This window comes from Hyperolius riggenbachi, chromosome 7, assembly GCF_040937935.1.
Source record: "Hyperolius riggenbachi isolate aHypRig1 chromosome 7, aHypRig1.pri, whole genome shotgun sequence".
NCBI classification, from domain to species: Eukaryota; Metazoa; Chordata; class Amphibia; order Anura; family Hyperoliidae; genus Hyperolius; species Hyperolius riggenbachi.
In genome coordinates this window covers 21,759,638-21,783,432 of record NC_090652.1, presented here as the reverse complement: position 1 = coordinate 21,783,432, position 23,795 = coordinate 21,759,638, and the positions used below count along the sequence as shown (strand labels likewise).

The window sequence follows — 23,795 nt, the reverse complement described above, 5'->3', positions numbered from 1 at the left end:
GGCACTGACAGGTGAAAGGATGCTATTATACCGGCACTGACAGGTGAATGGATGCTATTATACCGGCACTGACAGGTGAAAGGATGCTATTATACCGGGCACTGACAGGTGAAAGGATGCTATTCTACCGGGCACTGACAGGTGAATTGATGCTATTATACCAGGCACTGACAGGTGAAAGGATGTTATTATACCGGCACTGACAGGTGAATGGATGCTATTATACCGGCACTGACAGGTGAAAGGATGCTATTATACCAGGCACTGACAGGTGAAAGGATGTTATTATACCGGCACTGACAGGTGAAAGGATGCTATTATACCGGCACTGACAGGTGAATTGATGCTATTATACCAGGCACTGACAGGTGAAAGGATGTTATTATACCGGCACTGACAGGTGAATGGATGCTATTATACCGGCACTGACAGGTGAATGGATGCTATTATACCGGCACTGACAGGTGAAAGGATGCTATTATACCGGCACTGACAGGTGAATGGATGCTATTATACCCGGCACTGACAGGTGAAAGGATGCTATTATACCGGGCACTGACAGGTGAAAGGATGCTATTATACCGGACACTGACAGGTGAAAGGATGCTATTATACCGGGCACTGACAGGTGAAAGGATGCTATTATACCGGCACTGACAGGTGAATGGATGCTATTATACCGGCACTGACAGGTGAAAGGATGCTATTATACCGGGCACTGACAGGTGAAAGGATGCTATTATACCCGACACTGACAGGTGAAAGGATGCTATTATACAGGGCACTGACAGGTGAAAGGATGTTATTATACCGGCACTGACAGGTGAATGGATGCTATTATACCGGCACTGACAGGTGAATGGATGCTATTATACCAGGCACTGACAGGTGAAAGGATGCTATTATACCGGGCACTGACAGGTGAATTGATGCTATTATACCAGGCACTGACAGGTGAAAGGATGTTATTATACCGGCACTGACAGGTGAATGGATGCTATTATACCGGCACTGACAGGTGAATGGATGCTATTATACCGGGCACTGACAGGTGAAAGGATGCTATTATACCGGCACTGACAGGTGAATGGATGCTATTATACCCGGCACTGACAGGTGAAAGGATGCTATTATACCGGGCACTGACAGGTGAAAGGATGCTATTATACCGGACACTGACAGGTGAAAGGATGCTATTATACCGGGCACTGACAGGTGAAAGGATGCTATTATACCGGCACTGACAGGTGAATGGATGCTATTATACCGGCACTGACAGGTGAAAGGATGCTATTATACCGGCACTGACAGGTGAAAGGATGCTATTATACCGGCACTGACAGGTGAATGGATGCTATTATACCAGGCACTGACAGGTGAATGGATGCTATTATACCGGCACTTACAGGTGAATGGATGCTATTATACCGGCACTGACAGGTGAAAGGATGCTATTATACCAGGCACTGACAGGTGAATGGATGCTATTATACCGGCACTGACAGGTGAAAGGATGCTATTATACCGGCACTGACAGGTGAATGGATGCTATTATACCGGGCACTGACAGGTGAATGGATGCTATTATACCGGGCACTGACAGGTGAAAGGATGCTATTATACCGGGCACTGACAGGTGAAAGGATGCTATTATACCGGCACTGACAGGTGAATGGATGCTATTATACCAGGCACTGACAGGTAAATGGATGCTATTATACCGGCACTGACAGATGAATGGATGCTATTATACCGGCACTGACAGGTGAAAGGATGCTATTATACCAGGCACTGACAGGTGAATGGATGCTATTATACCGGCAATGACAGGTGAAAGGATGCTATTATACCGGCACTGACAGGTGAATGGATGCTAATATACCGGGCACTGACAGGTGAATGGATGCTATTATACCAGGCACTGACAGGTGAATGGATGCTATTATACCGGGCACTGACAGGTGAAAGGATGCTATTATACCGGGCACTGACAGGTGAAAGGATGCTATTATACCGGCACTGACAGGTGAAAGGATGCTATTATACCAGGCACTGACAGGTGAATGGATGCTATTATACCGGCACTGACAGGTGAAAGGATGCTATTATACCGGCACTGACTGGTGAATGGATGCTATTATACCGGGCACTGACAGGTGAATGGATGCTATTATACCGGGCACTGACAGGTGAAAGGATGCTATTATACCGGGCACTGACAGGTGAAAGGATGCTATTATACCGGCACTGACAGGTGAATGGATGCTATTATACCGGGCACTGACAGGTGAATGGATGCTATTATACCGGGCACTGACAGGTGAAAGGATGCTATTATACCGGGCACTGACAGGTGAAAGGATGCTATTATACCGGGCACTGACAGGTGAAAGGATGCTATTATACCGGCACTGACAGGTGAATGGATGCTATTATACCGGGCACTGACAGGTGAATGGATGCTATTATACCGGGCACTGACAGGTGAAAGGATGCTATTATACCGGGCACTGACAGGTGAAAGGATGCTATTATACCGGGCACTGACAGGTGAAAGGATGCTATTATACCGGGCACTGACAGGTGAATGGATGCTATTATACCGGCACTGACAGGTGAATGGATGCTATTATACCAGGCACTGACAGGTGAAAGGATGCTATTATACCGGGCACTGACAGGTGAATTGATGCTATTATACCAGGCACTGACAGGTGAAAGGATGCTATTATACCGGCACTGACAGGTGAATGGATGCTATTATACCGGCACTGACAGGTGAATGGATGCTATTATACCGGGCACTGACAGGTGAAAGGATGCTATTATACCGGCACTGACAGGTGAATGGATGCTATTATACCCGGCACTGACAGGTGAAAGGATGCTATTATACCGGGCACTGACAGGTGAAAGGATGCTATTATACCGGACACTGACAGGTGAAAGGATGCTATTATACCGGGCACTGACAGGTGAAAGGATGCTATTATACCGGCACTGACAGGTGAATGGATGCTATTATACCGGCACTGACAGGTGAAAGGATGCTATTATACCGGCACTGACAGGTGACAGGATGCTATTATACCGGCACTGACAGGTGAAAGGATGCTATTATACCGGGCACTGACAGGTGAAAGGATGCTAATATACCGGCACTGACAGGTGAAAGGATGCTATTATACCGGGCACTGACAGGTGAAAGGATGCTATTATACGAGGCACTGACAGGTGAAAGGATGCTATTATACCGGCACTGACAGGTGAATGGATGCTATTATACCGGCACTGACAGGTGAATGGATGCTATTATACCGGCACTGACAGGTGAAAGGATGCTATTATACCGGCACTGACAGGTGAAAGGATGCTATTATACCGGCACTGACAGGTGAAAGGATGCTATTATACCGGCACTGACAGGTGAATGGATGCTATTATACCAGGCACTGACAGGTGAATGGATGCTATTATACCGGCACTTACAGGTGAATGGATGCTATTATACCGGCACTGACAGGTGAAAGGATGCTATTATACCAGGCACTGACAGGTGAATGGATGCTATTATACCGGCACTGACAGGTGAAAGGATGCTATTATACCGGCACTGACAGGTGAATGGATGCTATTATACCGGGCACTGACAGGTGAATGGATGCTATTATACCGGGCACTGACAGGTGAAAGGATGCTATTATACCGGGCACTGACAGGTGAAAGGATGCTATTATACCGGCACTGACAGGTGAATGGATGCTATTATACCAGGCACTGACAGGTGAATGGATGCTATTATACCGGCACTGACAGATGAATGGATGCTATTATACCAGGCACTGACAGGTGAATGGATGCTATTATACCGGCACTGACAGGTGAAAGGATGCTATTATACCGGCACTGACAGGTGAATGGATGCTAATATACCGGGCACTGACAGGTGAATGGATGCTATTATACCAGGCACTGACAGGTGAATGGATGCTATTATACCGGGCACTGACAGGTGAAAGGATGCTATTATACCGGGCACTGACAGGTGAAAGGATGCTATTATACCGGCACTGACAGGTGAAAGGATGCTATTATACCAGGCACTGACAGGTGAATGGATGCTATTATACCGGGCACTGACAGGTGAAAGGATGCTATTATACCGGGCACTGACAGGTGAAAGGATGCTATTATACCGGCACTGACAGGTGAATGGATGCTATTATACCGGGCACTGACAGGTGAAAGGATGCTATTATACCGGGCACTGACAGGTGAAAGGATGCTATTATACCGGGCACTGACAGGTGAAAGGATGCTATTATACCGGCACTGACAGGTGAATGGATGCTATTATACCGGGCACTGACAGGTGAATGGATGCTATTATACCGGGCACTGACAGGTGAAAGGATGCTATTATACCGGGCACTGACAGGTGAAAGGATGCTATTATACCGGGCACTGACAGGTGAAAGGATGCTATTATACCAGGCACTGACAGGTGAATGGATGCTATTATACCGGGCACTGACAGGTGAAAGGATGCTATTATACCGGCACTGACAGGTGAATGGATGCTATTATACCGGGCACTGACAGGTGAATGGATGCTATTATACCGGGCACTGACAGGTGAATGGATGCTATTATACCGGGCACTGACAGGTGAAAGTATGCTATTATACCGGGCACTGACAGGTGAAAGGATGCTATTATACCGGGCACTGACAGGTGAAAGGATGCTATTATACCGGCACTGACAGGTGAATGGATGCTATTATACCGGGCACTGACAGGTGAATGGATGCTATTATACCGGGCACTGACAGGTGAAAGGATGCTATTATACCGGGCACTGACAGGTGAAAGGATGCTATTATACCGGGCACTGACAGGTGAAAGGATGCTATTATACCGGGCACTGACAGGTGAAAGGATGCTATTATACCGGGCACTGACAGGTGAAAGGATGCTATTATACCGGCACTGACAGGTGAATGGATGCTATTATACCGGGCACTGACAGGTGAATGGATGCTATTATACCGGGCACTGACAGGTGAATGGATGCTATTATACCGGGCACTGACAGGTGAAAGGATGCTATTATACCGGGCACTGACAGGTGAATGGATGCTATTATACCAGGCACTGACAGGTGAAAGGATGCTATTATACCGGCACTGACAGGTGAATGGATGCTATTATACCGGGCACTGACAGGTGAAAGGATGCTATTATACCGGGCACTGACAGGTGAAAGGATGCTATTATACCAGGCACTGACAGGTGAATGGCTATTCATAACATACAATCCATTTCTGACATCTGGAGTTTTCCCTAAGCTTTCGATCCAGCAAAATAGACAATATCATGTTAGCTTTGTGTTCTGGTACAAACGGAGCATCAGCTCAGCTCATCAGTGTGGGATTACTAAAGGCAGGTCTTGTCTGACCCACATACTTAAAGGGGAACTGAAGAGAGAGGTATATGGAGGCTGTCATGTTTCTTTCCTTTTAATCAATACCAGTTGCCTGGCAGCCCTGCTGGTCTAATTCTCTGCAGTTGTATCTGATTAAAACCAGAAACAAGCATGCAGCTAGTCTTGTCAGATCAGACTTATAAGTCTGAACCACTGAAACACCTGATCTGCTGCATGCTTGTTCAGGGGCTATGGCTAATAGTATTAGAGGCAGAGGATCAGCAGGGCTGCCAGGCAACTGGTATTGTCTAAAAGAAAATAAACATGACAGCCTCCATATACCTCTCTCTTCAGTTCCCCTTTAAGTTTTATGAAGTGCTGAATGCAAATTTAGTTCTTGGGAAAGCTATAGATGTACTATACTGTGTTAAAGTTAAATTGTTATCAGTGGTTGCTAGGGGCAACACCACACACCTTCTTTCGGCAGCATATCACATATGCTTTTATGTGGACAGGGAAGTGGTTAAGGGATAGAAGGCAAAGAATGGTGGTAAAGGGAACATAAATGGAACATAATCCAAATGGAAAACTGTTTGCAGTAGAGTCCCACAAGGCTCAGTACCAGGTCCAATATTTTTCAATGTGTTTATTAATTATCTAGTAAATGAATTATGAAGTAATATTGCCATAATCACAGATAATGTAGAATTTTCAAAATTAAGCAAGATAGTGACATATACAAAAAGATTTTGACTGCATGGATATATGGGCAGGCATATGGCAGACTTAGGGCTTGATTCACAAAGTGGTGCTAACTGTTAGCACGCCTGTAAAAACCCCCTTAGCACATCTAAACAAGCTTTTCGCGCATAAAACTTTACGCACGCAAAACTTTATGCGCATAAAACTTTACGCGCGTACTGCACATGCCTATGGGACTTAGCGCGCATAAAACTTTGCGCGCGTAAAACTTTGCGCGCGCAAAGTTAGCGCGCGATCTGATTGAGAAGTCCGGTGCTAACCTACTTAGCACCCTGGTTAGCACGTCTAAAGACTTTAGACGTGCTAAGTAGGTTAGCACCGCTTTGTGAATCAAGCCCTTAATCTAACGTATACCTGTGAGTAAAAACAACGAGGAAAAAATACAATGATCCAGTGCTGGGCCCCACTGAACATATTCTACAAGACCTCTTCAACTTTCAATCAATCATCCTGATGGCCGCACTCCCATTCGTGTAAAGGTGGCCACACACCATACAATTAAATATCTCTTCAATTTAAGAATTGCAGTCATTTTTCTGACTGATTGTATCATTTCAAAAAAGTGACCAATGTACCACACATGTGTGTTCAATTTTTCCCCAATTATGATAAAAATGATTGGAAACTTTTACAGAATTGCTAGGGTGTGTATAGGATGTTTATATTAATAAATTGACAATCTAACACACACCATACAATCTTTAGAAAGATTGAAGAAAAATATCTGGCATTCTGGATCGATAAAAATCGAAGAAAATGGGAAATCTGATCGGATTTTTCAGTCGAATGAAAAAAGCTTTCGACTTTTTCGGCAGATCTGATCGTTTTTATCGAATTGCCGTAAAATCGTATCATTTTATTGTATCGTGTGTGGCCACCTTTAGAGTGCAGCCATACTGTACAGTAGCACAATCCTGCTTTTTATGGCTTTTACCTTCATGCACAAACGGCTTTGTGTTACTGCGCAGGCGCACTCCATACTGGAGCTTGAACAGTACGGCTGCGCTTGTACAGCGTGGTCAAGGAGGACATGGGAAGCCTTATTTGATGCCAAGCAGCAGCAGCTAAAGCAAATACAATCCTGGGATTCATAAATCAGGAAGTAAAATCATGAGATTGTAGTGTACAATTCACTTCTGTATAAACCACTTGTGAGGCCACAGCTAAAGTATGGGATACAGTTTTGAGGGCCTCACTATAGGAAGGGCATTGACGTTATAGAACTGGTACAAAGAACAGAAGGTCAACTAAATTAGCAGGATGGAAAGTCTCGCTTACCAAGAATGATTGGACAGACTGGGCTAATTTAGCTTGAAAAACGGACAACTGAGAGGTGAACAGATTCACATGTATAAATACATCCAAGGTAAATATAGATGCTTTATAGGTAAGCTTTTTATCCCTAGGTCTGTATCAAAGACAAAAAGACATGATCTACGTATGGGGGAAAGGGGATTTTACCACCTAAAAGGGGTTAAAAGATGTCATATTGTTACCACAGGAAGTAGTTGTGTCAAATTGTATACTAATATATTTAAAAAGGGTTTGGATGCCTTGTTAAATTTGAAGGGTATCCATAGCTATGACTGCCAAATGTAGGAAGATGCCACCTTGCTTCAGTCAGGGTCCTTTTACACTTACCAGTAATCAGTTGCTCTCAATTATAGCTGAAAGACAACTGATGTTCAAAGTAATGTACATGTTTTCCTATGGCACTGTGCCCACTATATGCATTTTAACTGCTAGCTTTTTCACAATGCACTGTTATGAAAAGTTAATATGCATCGGTTTTTCAGCCTATAATGTAAAAGATGCCTGTAACGAATGGTGTCAGCAACACAGATTCTTTCTGATTATTGGTGATCTGCAGTATCACCAACAATACAGATGCTATACCTGATTATGTGTGATCTGCAGAATCACCAATAATGCTAGTATAGCTAGACACAGGACACCCAATGTGATATAGTGTTTGGTGCAACAGTAATCAGAGAAGTTATCTCCCGTGGGGCAGGAGATACAGACACTACTGCAGCCAAGGATTCCCTGAGGAGCAGGAAACCAGACTGCACTGCAGCCAGTGGCCCCCTGAGGGGCAGGGTCCCACTGACTGGGCTGCAAAGAGGACAGTTGGTGGAATGAGTGATTATGATGGAACTCCAGCCGAGGATTCCCTGGGGAGCAGGGAATCAGATGGTATTGCAGCCAGTGGACACCTGAGGAGCAGGAACCACTGACTGGACTGCCGGAGATATAACTGGTTGAATGAGAGATATGATTAGACTGCAGCCAGGGACTTCCCGAGGAGTAGGGAATCAGACTGTACTGCAGCCAGTGGACTCCTACGTGATAGAGACCACTGGCTGAGCTGCAAGATGGTCTCCTGAGGAGCAGGTGACCCTAAACCTGTGCTTGCAGCTGGTGAACACCTGAAGAGCAAGTGTCACAGATAGTACAGTAAGGCTGATCACCCAAGGGTTGGGTGACGGTCAGAAAGGTCAGACAAGCAAAGTTGGCAACATACGGACAGATAAAGTACAGAGACGAAAGACTGATTCGGTATCCGGGTTCAGGCAATGTCGGCAACAGGTAATCAGATAGGCAGAGGTACCGAATCAGCAAGCAGGATAGTTGTCAGGAAAGCCAGAGGTCATAACAGGTAACAGTATATACATCAATCCTAGACTTAGGTGTGAGGTCCTTGGTCTTAACACCTGGGAACTAGTCTAACAGATAAACAGTAGCAATGTAGCAATCTCCTAGTCTTAGGTGTGAGGTCCTTGGTCTCAACACCTGGGAACTAGACTAACAGATAAACAGTAGCAATGTAGCAATCTCCTAGTCTTAGGTGTGAGGTCCTTGGTCTCAACACCTGGGAACTAGACTAACAGATAAACAGTAGCAATGTAGCAATCTTCTAGTCTTAGGTGTGAGGTCCTTGGTCTCAACACCTGGGAACTAGTCTAATAGATAAACAGTAATACTTTAACGGCTATCACCGGAATCTGACTAAGTGTGAATTCCCAGCTCCGGCTGGTTCTAACACACTGTAAGATCTAACTGGGGTCTGAGTGCTCACACATAAGTTTTCGCAACAGCAGACAACTTGCAACTGACAGGCAAGTCCTATATATACCCAGAGCGCTCCACAGCGCCGCCCCAGTCACTCAGCCTATCTGGAAGATAGCTGGAGTCAGCTGATCGGCATGATCAGCTGACTCCCCTTCTGTTAGCATAAAGGTCCTGTCGCCTGGCGCGCGCGCGTAGCTCTCAAACTGTGTGCACTAGAAGGACCAGGTGAACCAACAGCATGTAGCTGCACGGCAGAAGCCGCCGGCTGGAACACGGAGATGGCCGCCCTGCCGCTTGCCCATGCGGCGGCATCTCCGCTATCCATTACAATGCTAGGGGAAATGATTTGAAGCTGAACTTAATGGACACATATTTTTTTCTAACCTAAACAACTATGTAACTTTTTAACCACTTAAGTACCAGCAGTCTCTGCCCCCTTAAAGAGAGACTCCGACCACAAAATTGAACTTTATCCCAATCAGTAGCTGATACCCCCTTTTCCATGAGAAATCTATTCCTTTTCACAAACAGACCATCAGGGGGCGCTGTATGACTGATATTGTGGTGAAACCTCTCCCACAAGTAACCCCTCCCACAAGAAAAGTTCAAACTTTTGTGGGAAATAGCTGTTTACAGCTGTTTCCAACTGCCAAAAACCATGCAGCAGCTACATCACCTGCCAACAGTAAAATGTTCACTGGAGTTCCTCTTTAACCCTCTGGGCGATACAATTACATCGCCCAGGAGGGGGCGCAACACTTTAAAAAAAAATTTAAATCATGTAGCTAGCCGCTGTGTAGCGGCATCCCCCCACCCCCTCCGATCGCCTCCGGCGATCAGCGCAAACAGGAAATCCCGTTGAGAACGGGATCTCCTGCTTGGCTTCCCCCGTCGCCATGGCGACGCTCGCGATGACGTCACCGACGTCGTGACGTCAGAGGGAGTCCCGATCCACCCCTCAGCGCTGCCTGGCACTGATTGGCCAGGCTGCGCAAGGGGTCTGGGGGGGGGGGGGGCTGTGCAGCACGGCGGGTAGCGGCAGATCGGCGGCGAGCGTCGGCAATCGGAAGTTACACGCAGCTAGCAAAGTGCTAGCTGTGTGTAACGAAAAAAAAAAATTATGCAAATCGGCCCACCAGGGCCTGAGAAATCCTCCTGCGTGACATACCTAGCAATGTATCTTTTATATGGCACATGATTCTCACAATTTGCATTTATTTCATTTATTTTTTAGGTCCTTTCTGGGTTTATCTATTATGACCTATTCACAAAAGTTGCACGGCTCACCATTGATCAAGATCTCCTTTGGGAGTGTTACTGGTCTCATCTACTATCAATATTTATGGACGTTCACTTCACATTAGTTCGGCACTATGCACTTTTTCTCCCAGCATTATTGCACAATGTATTAGTGGTTAGCACTTTAGTGGATTTTATGTATCTATTCTTGTATATTCGTGTACATCTTCACATTTATATGTATGTGTATGCACGCAGTTATATGCGTAAATGGTCCACAAGAACAGGAAAACAAATCGGCACAGGATGAGCTCCTGGCAGGTCGGGAGATGCAGGTGCAGAGAGCAATTGTGCCTCCGGCAGACAATTGTATAAGTGAAAAAAAAACAGAGGGTTTCCGGGCACCAATTTGCATAAGTAGTCACCTTTAATCTATACTCCCAACACCTTCAGACATATACATGCTGATCTTTACTGCATGTATATGTCTGAAGGTGTTGGGAGTATAGATTAAAGGTGACTACTTATGCAAATTGGTGCCCGGAAACCCTCTGTTCTTTTTCACTTACGCAGTTATATGCGTGTGTATACATACATGGATATTTGCATCTACTGTTTTGTACACACTGTCCTCAGGGTGGCGATGTTGTTATATATATATATATGAATTGGTCCTGTTATATGTATTTTTCTATCTGTGAATTATATTTATAATGTATTTATTTATTTATTATATAATCCAGATATCTCTCATATCTTTATCCAGCAATTCCTTTATTCTATTTTCTTTCCTCCATACTTTGTTTCGCAAGCGCCCATATGTATTTTTACAGCTTCACTGTGATTGGATAAGCGTGATACGCTGTGATGCGCCTCATGCGTCCATATATCACAGCGTAATTAGATAGGACGCGATTGGACGAGCGTGTCATGTGATGACGCGATACGCCAACGCATCAGCATGACGTGGCCACGTCACGCGGATAGTTAGGGCGGTAGTGGCGGCGGTGTTTGTATTTAATGGGGAATTTGTTAGTACCCCGGTATCCTCTGAAGAAGCAGCAGTTAGCTGCGATACATGTGAGGGACAGCGCGGCGGACGTTTATTCCTTGGGGCGTTCTCTGGTAAGATACTTTTCATAGTCTATTGCATTATTTGCGGAGGTTCTGATATCCATCTTTCTGACTCACACTCACTCACTATCCACTTTCTCTCTTACCCAGACTGGGTTATTGTCTCTCTTAGACATTGATCATGTGTGTAATTCGGTTTTTGGCTCAGCTTATTATAGTTATATATTTCTTACTGGTAGACCCCATGTTTATTTCATATATCCCATTGTGAGATCTATGTATCTACAATATTTATTGTATTCTATATATTACGTCGCTCTGCGCTGTACTTTGTGGTTTTAATTGTTTTTATGCGGTTGTTCCTCATTAATAAAAAGCATCTATATTTATCTTGAGAAAATTGTTTATCTTATTATTTTTTTTTTGCTGAATGGATGGCTTTTCTCTTTTTTGATGTACAATACCCCGAGTTCAGCTCGGGATTATCGCCCAGGAGGTTAAGGACCAGAGACCGCTTGTACCAAAAATTGCGGAACACCGAAGAATTGCCACACATAACCACCGCAACCGCCATCCACGCCGGGAACCTCAGCCACCCACTCTGCCAGTCTTATGACAGCAGAGCTATGTTAGCTGGTCAGGAGCTGCTTTCAATGGCTCCTGAACGTGTGGTTAATGTAAGCCAATGGGAGTTGCTTACATTAATAGACAGGGTCAGGAGCCTATGAAATCACCTCCTGATCGGCTCGCAGGGGGCGAGTGAGCTGCGGAGGGCAGGGAGCGGTGAGTCGCGTGGTGGCGTTGTCAGGAACCTTGTATTGCCGCTTTCTGCCTGCTGGTGGATTGGGACTTTCATGAACTTCCATTATTCCACTGGCAGATGGCCCTGAGGACTTTGCATTGTCCTGAATATCCACCATCCACCAGCAGGGGGCCTGTTAATGTTAGGACTTGCAGTTCCCTGTCTGGCCTCTGGATGGCTTCAAGTGAACGCTTATATTGCAATTACTCACCACCACCAGCTGCATCCGCGTACGTTAAAAAGGGGCGCTGGGAAAAAAGGGCGCGGGGTTTTAAACGATAAACATAAATAATGTTTAAAAATATAATGTACTATATTTCGTTTAAAAATAATGTTTTATAAAGTTATAAATCATTAAATAATGTGCATGAAATCGGCAATTGTGAAAACGTTAATGTTCCGTTTAAAAAGTGAAATGTATAATGACGTTTAAAAAAATTTTAGTAAGTAACCCTCCCTGTACCTACCCCTAACCCCTAGACCCCCGTGTTGGTGCCTAAACCTAAGACCCCCCTGTTGGCGCCTAAACCTAAGACTCCCCTGGTGGTGCCTAAACCTAAGACCCCCTGGTGGTGCCTAAACCTAAGACTCCCCTGGTGGTGCCTAAACCTAAGACCCCCCTGTTGGTGCCTAAACCTAAGACCCCCCTGGTGGTGCCTAAACCTAAGATCCCCCTGGTGGTGCCTAAACCTAAGACCCCCCTGGTGGTGCCTAAACCTAAGACCCCCTGGTGGTGCCTAAACCTAAGACTCCCCTGGTGGTGCCTAAACCTAAGACCCCCCTGTTGGTGCCTAAACCTAAGACCCCCCTGGTGGTGCCTAAACCTAAGATCCCCCTGGTGGTGCCTAAACCTAAGACCCCCCTGGTGGTGCCTAAAACCTAAGACCCCCCTGGTGGTGCCTAAACCTAAGACCCCCCTGGTGGTGCCTAAACCTAAGACCCCCCTGGTGGTGCCTAAACCTAAGACCCCCCTGTTGGTGCCTAAACCTAAGACCCCCTGGTGGTGCCTAAACCTAAGACTCCCCTGGTGGTGCCTAAACCTAAGACCCCCCTGTTGGTGCCTAAACCTAAGACCCCCCTGGTGGTGCCTAAACCTAAGATCCCCCTGGTGGTGCCTAAACCTAAGACCCCCCTGGTGGTGCCTAAAACCTAAGACCCCCCTGGTGGTGCCTAAACCTAAGACCCCCCTGGTGGTGCCTAAACCTAAGACCCCCCTGGTGGTGCCTAAACCTAAGACCCCCCTGGTGGTGCCTAAAACCTAAGACCCCCCTGGTGGTGCCTAAACCTAAGACCCCCCTGGTGGTGCCTAAACCTAAGATCCCCCTGGTGGTGCCTAAACCTAAGACCCCCCTGGTGGTGCCTAAACCTAAGACCCCCCTGGTGGTGCCTTAACCTAAGACTCCCCTGGTGGTGCCTAACCCTAACCACCCCCCTGGTGGTGCCTAAACCTAAAACCCCCCTGGTGGTGCCTAAACTTAAGACTCCCCTGATGGTGCCTAAACCTAAGACCCCCCTGGTGGTGCCTAAACCTAAGACCCTCCTTAGTGATCACTGTATTGTGTGTAGAATAATGTTTTAGAAACAGTAAGGGATAAAATATATTACAATTTACGTTACGTACTGATCGCTTTATTTTGTGAATAATAATGTTTTACAAACAGTAAGGGATAACATTTAAAATAATGTTTTATTGAAATAGGAAACATAAATCATCACAAGCAGTTATAAAACATTAAAAATCTTCGGGCGCCGTTGGAAAACGTTATTATTTTCGGGCGACCTTTTTTCCTGTTCGGCGCCCAGTAAACGATATTTATTATGGGAGTGCATGGCGGCGCCTGATTTGTCCACTAGCCTCCTGCGCCCTTTTTTACTGTTTCCGCTGCATCCTGTGTTCACTATCACATGGACTATTTAAGATCTGCCTCTTCCTCCTGCTGATCGCCAGAACTTTGTGCTTCCAGGTCTGAGTTTCTGGACATCTTTGTATCCTGCCTTGAACTTAGTCTTGTTTACCTGTTACTGAACCTGTTTTCCTGCCTAGACCTTTTTATTTGCCTAATTCCTGGTAGCGTGCTTTTCTGATAATCTGTTGCTTACCTTGCTCTCCTACTGACGCTGATATTCTGCCTGATCCCTTTTTACTGCAATTGATTCTATATATTATCCTCTGTATATTTGCTGTATATATCTAGTTTGTTAGATAGTCAGGGGGTTGTATTCATCTGTCACTGCTTCCTGGCTTGTTTGTATATCTTGTGCATGGGTTTGTATCATATTTGCATTCATGTTTGTATGTACTGTATGCATGCATTTGCAATAAACCTTTGTGTCTGAAATCTACGCCCTGGCAGCCAGAACAGCATCAAAACAGGGTGTAGATTTCATTCACCGCTGTTCCGTAACTGGTTAAGGCAGGTATATAATCTGAGGTAGGAGATGCCACCCACCCAATGCCCCAGCCGGATCTCACTCTCTCCTACCTAGCCAGGACTTCACAGGTTACTGGCTGCCTTCTCCTTTTATTCCATCTCCCTTGGCCATCCCTCCAAATGGGTCACAGTATTACTTTAAATTACTCCCACCCTCATATAACTTTCCTTGTTGCTCTTGCTGTACCTCATCCCCTTATAACTTTCACTGTTGATATAGTGGTTCCCCCCCTCCCATCCCCATAGCTTTTTCTGGTGGTCTAGGGGTTTCCACTCCCACTTTCATATCTCTTTCACTGGTGAGCTAGTTCCTCCCCCTTTCCACACTTGTATAGCTTTACCTTTTAGTCTAGTGCAGTGTTTCCCAACCTTTTCCGGCCCGGGGAACACTGTCTGACCAAATTTTTCTCCGGGGAACGGCGCGCGCGCGCGGTGGGGGCGATGCGGCCCCCGGTTGTTTGCGCGACCTAGTGGACAGTGCCGCTATGGGGGGGGGGGGGGGGGGCTGGGGTGCGGCTGCATAGCTGGCATAGTTGCCCCAGTGTAGGGAGTTTAGTTGCCTCAGTATAGTGCCCCAGTATAGCCAGTATAGTGCCCCAGTATAGTGCCCCAGTATAGCCAGAATAGTGCCCCAGTATAGCCAGTATAGTACCCCAGTATAGCCCCCCAGTATAGCCAGTATAGTGCCCCAGTATAGCCAGTATTGTGCCCCAGTATAACTAGTATAGTGCCCCAGAATAGTGCCCCAGTATAGCCAGTTTAGTGCCCCAGTATAGTGCCCCAGTATAGCCAGTATAGTGCCCCAGTATAGCCCCCCAGTATAGCTAGTATAGTGCCCCAGTATAGCCAGTATAGTGCCCCAGTATAGCCAGTATAGTACCCCAGTATAGCCCCCCAGTATAGCCAGTATTGTGCCCCAGTATAGCTAGTATAGTGCCCCAGAATAGTGCCCCAGTATAGCCAGTTTAGTGCCCCAGTATAGTGCCCCAGTATAGCCAGTATAGTGCCCCAGTATAGCCCCCCAGTATAGCTAGTATAGTGCCCCAGTATAGCCAGTATAGTGCCCCAGTATAGCCAGTATAGCCCCCCAGTATAGCTAGTATAGTGCCCCAGTATAGCCAGTATAGTGCCCCAGTATAGCCAGTATAGTACCCCAGTATAGCCCCCCCAGTATAGCCAGTATTGTGCCCCAGTATAGCTAGTATAGTGCCCCAGAATAGTGCCCCAGTATAGCCAGTTTAGTGCCCCAGTATAGTGCCCCAGTATAGCCAGTATAGTGCCCCAGTATAGCCCCCCAGTATAGCTAGTATAGTGCCCCAGTATAGCCAGAATAGTGCCCCAGTATAGCTAGAATAGTGCCCCAGTATAGCCAGTTTAGTGCCCCAGGATAGCCAGTATAGTACCCCAGAATAGTGCCCCAGTATAGCCAGTTTAGTGCCCCAGTATAGTGCCCCAGTATAGCCAGTATAGTGCCCCAGTATAGCCCCCCAGTATAGCTAGTATAGTGCCCCAGTATAGCCAGAATAGTGCCCCAGTATAGCTAGAATAGTGCCCCAGTATAGCCAGTTTAGTGCCCCAGTATAGTGCCCCAGTATAGCCAGTATAGTGCCCCAGTATAGCCCCCCAGTATAGCTAGTATAGTGCCCCAGTATAGTGCCCCAGTATAGCCAGAATAGTGCCCCAGTATAGCCCCCCAGTATAGCTAGTATAGTGCCCCAGTATAGTGCCCCAGTATAGCCAGAATAGTGCCCCAGTATAGCTAGAATAGTGCCCCAGTATAGCCAGTTTAGTGCCCCAGTATAGTGCCCCAGTATAGCCAGTATAGTGCCCCAGTATAGCCCCCCAGTATAGCTAGTATAGTGCCCCAGTATAGCCAGAATAGTGCCCCAGTATAGCTAGAATAGTGCCCCAGTATAGCCAGTTTAGTGCCCCAGTTTAGTGCCCCAGTATAGCCAGTATAGTGCCCCAGTATAGCCAGTATAGTGCCCCAGTATAGCCCCCCAGTATAGCTAGTATAGTGCCCCAGTATAGCCAGAATAGTGCCCCAGTATAGCTAGAATAGTGCCCCAGTATAGCCAGTTTAGTGCCCCAGGATAGCCAGTATAGTACCCCAGAATAGTGCCCCAGTATAGCCAGTTTAGTGCCCTCCCGCCCGTCCCCGCGGCCGCCGCTGTTATTACCTTGTTAACAGCGGCCGCTCTCCCCTCTCCGGCGCATGTATATTCAAGCAGCGTATCTCCGGCTGCTCTGTGTGATGCACTGATGCGGAAGAAAGGAGGGCAGCGGCTTCCTGTAACGGCGATATGTATCGCCGTTACTATGGTAACCGAGCCCTGCCTCCTTCCGCATCAGTGCATCACACAGAGCAGCCGGAGATACGCTGCTAGCATATACATGGTCTGGAGAGGGGAGAGCGGCCGCTGCTAAGGTAATAACAGCGGCGGGGACGGGCGGGAGGGGGAGAAGAGGACGGCACACCAGGCAACGTTCCGCGGCACACTAGTGTGCCGCGGAACAGCGGTTGGGAAACACTGGTCTAGTGGTTAGCTCCTCCTATATAACTTTCTCTGACATCCTACTGGTTCCCCCACAAACCCTATTTAGCATTCCCTGTTGGTCTAGTGGTTTTCCCTCCCTACCTCCATGTAGCTTTCTGTGGTGGTGGTTCAATTCCCACCCACCTACAGCATTCCCTGGTGGTCTAGTGCTCCCCCCTTCCACCCCCATTGCTTTCCCTTTTGTCCTAGTGCCCCCCTCCCATCCCATGCAGAGATTAGCGCAGGAAGCCGTGCTAGGTAAGTAACTTACCTCTCTTCTAGACAAAAAACAGAGAATAGCGCTCCTATCCAAGTTTGTAATTGATAGTTTATTTATCTATACATAAAAATTATATCTAGCCTTTGGAATTAAAACCATATGAGCATAAAGGGTTTCATATACAAAGTCACTTCAAAGGCTCTCCATTATATCCCCTCCTGCATGTGCCTTCTAAAAAAATAATAAGTGGAACAATATATCTTCATTCATTAGTACATAGCAAGGAAATGAGCAGCGCTACTTAAAAACAGACTAGTGCCTACCTGCAAAAGAGTGCAAGCCCCACTTGTGGGGTCGAATACACACCGAGCATACACATGACCTGTCTACCACTAGAGGAGGATGTTGGTTTCCATTAACAGCTTGCATGCAACCTATTAAGTACTCGTCTCTCCCACTGCGAAGAAGTCAATCCTCCATGGGAGGGGCCTAACACTAACTAAATCCTAACCTATGTATATGCATAGCCTGGGTGCGGCTAATCAAATAAAATCGAAAATTGAAGATTGCGCAAAAAGTGGATCAGCGCAACACCAGGCCGCCTCCGAATGGCCTCCATCAGAGATGCGCTGAGCCCCCCCAGGAACTACAAACGCACCTTGAACCCAAACAGAAGCTCTGCATATACACCAAAAGCATGGCTGTTAAGTGGGAGCAGCTGACCAAAAACGAATTACATTAGTACATAGCAAGGAAATGAGCAGCGCTACTTAAAAACAGACTAGTGCCTACCTGCAAAAGAGTGCAAGCCCCACTTGTGGGGTCGAATACACACCGAGCATACACATGACCTGTCTACCACTAGAGGAGGATGTTGGTTTCCATTAACAGCTTGCATGCAACCTATTAAGTACTCGTCCCTCCCACTGCGAAGAAGTCAATCCTCCATGGGAGGGGCCTAACACTAACTAAATCCTAACCTATGTATATGCATAGCCTGGGTGCGGCTAATCAAATAAAATCGAAAATTGAAGATTGCGCAAAAAGTGGATGCACAGCTGCACAGCTTTCACCCGGAAAGCTGTGCAGCCGGAGCGCACGGAGCTGTAAGGAGCTTGCAGACGGACGCCATACCGGGGGAGCGGCGATACGGAAAGAGAGAGGAGTCCTGCTTGCGAGGCTACCGGCCGGAGCCCGCATGTGAAAATTAGAAAAGCTGCAAGACGCGTAAGTGACTGGACGCACAAGTGATTGAAAGCGTCCTTTGCGGCAGGTGGATAGACACTGAGATAACGGAGGGGACTGCTATAAACGCATAGGCAGATTGACCCAATACACTTATCTACACGGATTTTATTGGAGAACTTTTTATGGGGAATTTTTATTAGAGATTCAGGTGGCTCCATGGTATGCATGACAGTGTGTATGGCATGAATGAAGTTATATTGTTCCACTTATTATTTTTTTAGAAGGCATATGCAGGAGGGGATATAATGGAGAACCTTTGAAGTGACTTTGTATATGAAACCCTTTATGCTCATATGGTTTTAATTCCAAAGGCTAGATATAATTTTTATGTATAGATAAATAAACTATCAATTACAAACTTGGATACGAGCGCTATTCTCTGTTTTTTGTCTATTTTTATGTTTGGTGGGGATTAAAGGGATACCCACACCTTGAGAATTAAGCAGCTGATAGATTGGGAGGATAGGGAGACAGAGTAGCGCCTTTTTACTTCTCCTTTTTTTTTACTTACCTCTCTTCTGTCTCCAGTGCCGCTCCATCTCCTGCACACGGAGCTGTGTGAAGAGTCCCGGGTGATGTGACTCATGTACAGATTATGCTGCATTACCCAGCAGACATCACAGCCAGCTTGTCATGCAGCTGGGATCGCTCCCCTATGGCTCAGCTCTGCATGATTGCTGAATAATTAAGGGGGTGTGCGGGACATGGGGAGGAGCCTCCAAACCCGGGACAGTCTTTGTGAAACCAGGATGTTTGGGAGGCAAGACTTATGAGCAAGTTTAGGAGTTACTTAGTACAGACAACTGAACTAAGAGGGATGTGGAGGCTGCTATATTTATGTTGTTTTAAACAATACATGCCTGGCAGCCCTGCTGATCTATTTGGCTGCCGTAGTGTCTGAATCACATTAGAAACAAGCATGCAGCTAATCTTATCAATCTGACAATAATGTCAGAAACACCTGATCTGCTGCATGCTTGTTCAGGGTCTATGGCTAAAAGCATTAGAGTCAGAGGATCAGCAGGAAAGCCAGGCAACTGGTATTGTTTAAAAGGAAATAAATATGGCAGCCTCCATATCCTTCTTGCTTCAGTTGTCCTTTAAAGTGGACCAAAGATGAAGAGTTTTATAAATGATTTATACATATCTGGGGCTTCCTCCAGCCCCCTCCGCACCAATCGCTCCCATGCCCTCTTCCTCAGCCTTCTCGTTCTCCATAAGTTGGGAAAGTTTGCTCCCGCAGCTGTGAGCATGCTGTGCCTGCGAAGTAGTGCTGCGCAGGCGCATGAGTGCTCCCAGCCACAGGAGCGCGGTGGTGTGTGCGCACGCAGCCATGCATGCGCAGTGCGCCCTGACTGGCCAAGCGAACGGGACTTCTACTGGGTGAACAAGGAGGCAGAGGAAGACGGTGTGGGAGCGATCAGTGCGGAGGAGGCTGGAGGAAGCCCCAGATATATGTATAAATTGTGCAACTTTTCGTCTCAGGTTCCCTTTAAGGGGCATACACATACACAATTATTGTCACCTGTGGAGAGTGGAATTTGTTCCATTGGGTGACAGTTTGGCATTGAGTGCTGTACCCACGGGTGGTTGGCCTTTATAGCTAGCATTTTTGCAATCGAAGGGGGAGGAGGAGGGATGGAGGCGTGGCACATGATGGAGCGACACAGAGTGGGTGGAGTCAGTGGGGGTACAAAGCATTCAGCAAGCACAATTCAGCTCTCCGGATCTCTCAGTGACACATAAGGGCCACCGGTACACATGATATATTCTTAGCAAAGACGGTCCTGACCAGCGGCCGGGGCTGAGATCCCTCTAGCGTGTTCCAGGCTTCAAAGTAAACCTGAGATCAGAATCAAGTTTATTTCGCCAAGCATGAAGGGTCATGCCCGGAATTGTTTTTGGCACAGTACAAATAGCTCAGGAAGAGTACATAGAAAGAGACAGCAGCGACAACAGGCATCAGGTTAACAATACATTGTCATATACAACACGTTCCCAGTGTGTCGCTGAGATGTCTAATAGTTAGTCAGTAGTTAGTCTTATGGGCTGGTTGACTGGTCAGCCATAGTGCAGCCGGCGTCACCGCTCGTTGGGGCTTGCTTTGCTGGTACAATGTGGAGGGAGTTAAGGAGACTGACTGCCGAGGGGAAGAACGAGTTCTTGTGTCTCATGGTCTTAGTGGAGATGGCTCATAGCCTCCGGCCCAAGGGGAGAAGGTTGAAGTTGCAGTGGCCTGGGTGTGAGGGATCACTTGCAATCCTCAGTGCCCTGGATCTGAGTCTCTTGTTGTGTAGTAGCCAGGGCAAGTGAGGGGAGGGGGCACCCAATGAACCTCTCTGCTGACCTGATGACTCTCTGTAGTTTGTCCTTGTCGTCGACAGAGGTGCCAGCATACCACACCAAGATGGAAGAGCAGAGGATCGACTCAATGGTGGAGGAGTAAAAGCTGGTTAGAATTTCTTGAGTCATGCCGAACTTTCTCAGCTGGCGGAGGAAGAAGAGCCTCTGCTGGGCTTTCTGTTGGGTGGCAGTGATGTTGGGCTTCCAGCTGAGGTCACTGGAGATGGTAGTGCCCAGAAGCCGGGCACAGGGCACTCTGACATGGGGCAGTAGAAAAAATATATACTTACCTGTGGCTTCCTCCAGCCCCTTCCAGGCTGATCGCTCTCTGGTCGTCCTTCTGCACCACCTGGATCCTCCGCAATTTGCCCTGTAAGTCCTCCAGTCTGGGGCATACTGCGTGCGCATGGCTGGGAGCATCCGGTGTTTGCACAGTACTACTGTGCAGGTGCAGAACGCTCCTGGCCACGTGAGCGCGAAAAGCGAGACCAGACTGCACCTGCGCCGAATGGAGGATTTTCTGGGGCAAATTGTGGAGGATCCAGGTGGTGCAGAAGGACAGCGGCGTGGGAGCGATCAGTCAGGGGGGGGCTGGATGAAGCCACAAGCAAGCCCCCCAATGGTCCCATTCTCCGGGACGGTCCCGATTCGGGGGGGGGGAGTTCTCCCGCTATCGCGGTATGGCCCCCTTGTGTCCCGGCCGGCAATGGGCAGAGAGGGGGGAAAAATGATCGAAGCGCCAGCCGCCAATATGAGATGCGGGATGCCGGCAATCACATACGTTCCTCCCTCCCTCACAATGTACCCCCCAGCCCCCCCCGTGCCCCCCTGTTTGCAGAGTAAAGTGTGCAGCAGAGCGGGCTGTCATCTTACCATTCACCCTCGCATACCGGCATCTGGCTTCACTCTGCTTCCTGTGACGTCACAGGTCACATTCGGAGGGAGGGAGGAATGTATGTGATTGCCGGCATCCCGCATCTCATATTGGCGCTGGCGCCTCGATCATTTTTTTTTCGCCTCCTCCCCACCCATGGGCAGGGTTTATTTTTTAATATGAATTGCAGGTTATAAATAAAAAAAAAAATTTGTAAAAAATCTTTATGGTATGCAGGACTAGGTGTATGTTGGGGGTGTGGCTAAGGGTGTGGCCTAAGTGTCACAGTTTCTGCTTCCAAAATGTTGGGAGGTATGCACAAGTATGTATCATTTATTTTTCTCCTGCCCCATCTCAGGACAACTGAAGGGAGAGGGATGTGGAGGATATTTATGCAATACCAGTTGCCTGGCTGACCTGCCTCTAATATGTTTAGCCATAGCCCCTGAACAAGCATGCAGCAGATCAGGTGTTTCTGACATTATTGTCAGATATATATTTCTGCTGTATAAATGCTGAAATACTGCTGGTGTGTCTGTCTTGATTTTCCCTTTATTCACAATTTTCAGGCAGTTTATTGTTTATTGTGCTCTATAATATAAATACACAGCAATCTAATCATAACATACAGAATATAGCACGTGGTGCTGCTGCTTGTAATCTCTGCCACTAGAGCACGAGCTGCACTCCTCAGCAGTGGCGGCCATTTTGCTGAAGCCCAGCATTCCCAGCCATGTGAGAAGCCCCCCTGCAGCCAGGTGTGTGAATGCTGAGTGGGAAGAGGAGGAGAGGAATGAGCTGTGTGTTTGGGGGACCCTCACATGGTGTAGAGACCCCCTTTGTGAATCAGCTGTTCCTCCAGACTTTGCAGCAGCTCTGCCTGTGTCCCCTCTCTGCTGGAGGGGCTGCCTGTGTCTGCTGCAAGCTGCCATTATCACCCTAGTAAGTGGGACATTTATATTACTGTGTGTGTGTGTGTGTGTGTGTGTGTGTGTGTGTGTGTGTGTATGTATGTATGTATGTATGTACGTACAGTGTGTGTGTGTGTGTGTGTGTGTGTGTGTGTGTGTGTGTGTGTGTGTGTGTGTGTGTGTACAGTGTGTGTACAGTGTGTGTACAGTGTGTGTGTGTGTGTGTATGTATGTATGTACGTACAGTGTGTGTGTGTGTGTGTACACAGTGTGTGTGTGTGTGTGTGTACAGTGTGTGTGTGTGTGTGTGTGTATATGTACGTACAGTGTGTGTGTGTGTGTGTGTGTGTGTGTGTGTGTGTGTGTGTGTGTGTACGTACAGTGTGTGTGTGTGTGTGTGTATATGTACAGTGTGTGTGTGTGTGTGTACAGTGTGAGTGTGTGTGTGCGCAGTATGTGCGCTTATAGTGTAATAGTATAGTGTAGTGTGTTTCCAGTGTATTTCTATGTGTTGTATGTACTGTGTAATATTGTGTGTGTGTGTGTGTACGCGCCTGTAGTGTCATAGTGTGTAATTGGATGTAGTTAGTGGAACAGACACAGTGTAATTCAGCATTTTCTGCATGTGATTAACCAAATATCAAGCTGCATGTCATTTGCAGCAACATTGGCATCAACTCAGAAACTGGGTATGCCAGGGGAGGCGTGGCATGTGATTGCTGTGTAATGTCCCTGAATGCAGGAAGTGTGGTAGGAAAGCAGACATGTAAAGGAGAACTCCGCCTGCCCTGCCCTCACACCCCTTGTACTGCTTCAGGATATAGACTGAGAATAGCAGAAGAGGCGGCACCACAAT

The 23,795-nt window shown here is 47.1% G+C and overlaps 1 protein-coding gene across 1 annotated transcript in view; it reads left to right on the top strand.

The window, feature by feature from the left end:
* The first annotated feature begins 22,769 nt into the window (after window positions 1–22,769).
* LOC137525939 (zinc finger protein 605-like) overlaps window positions 22,770–23,795 on the top strand; it is a 59,945-nt gene continuing 58,919 nt past the window's right edge. The window contains exon 1 of the mRNA XM_068247147.1: window positions 22,770–22,970. The gene's annotated coding sequence lies outside the window, so the exon portion shown is untranslated. The remainder of the gene's footprint in view (window positions 22,971–23,795) is intronic.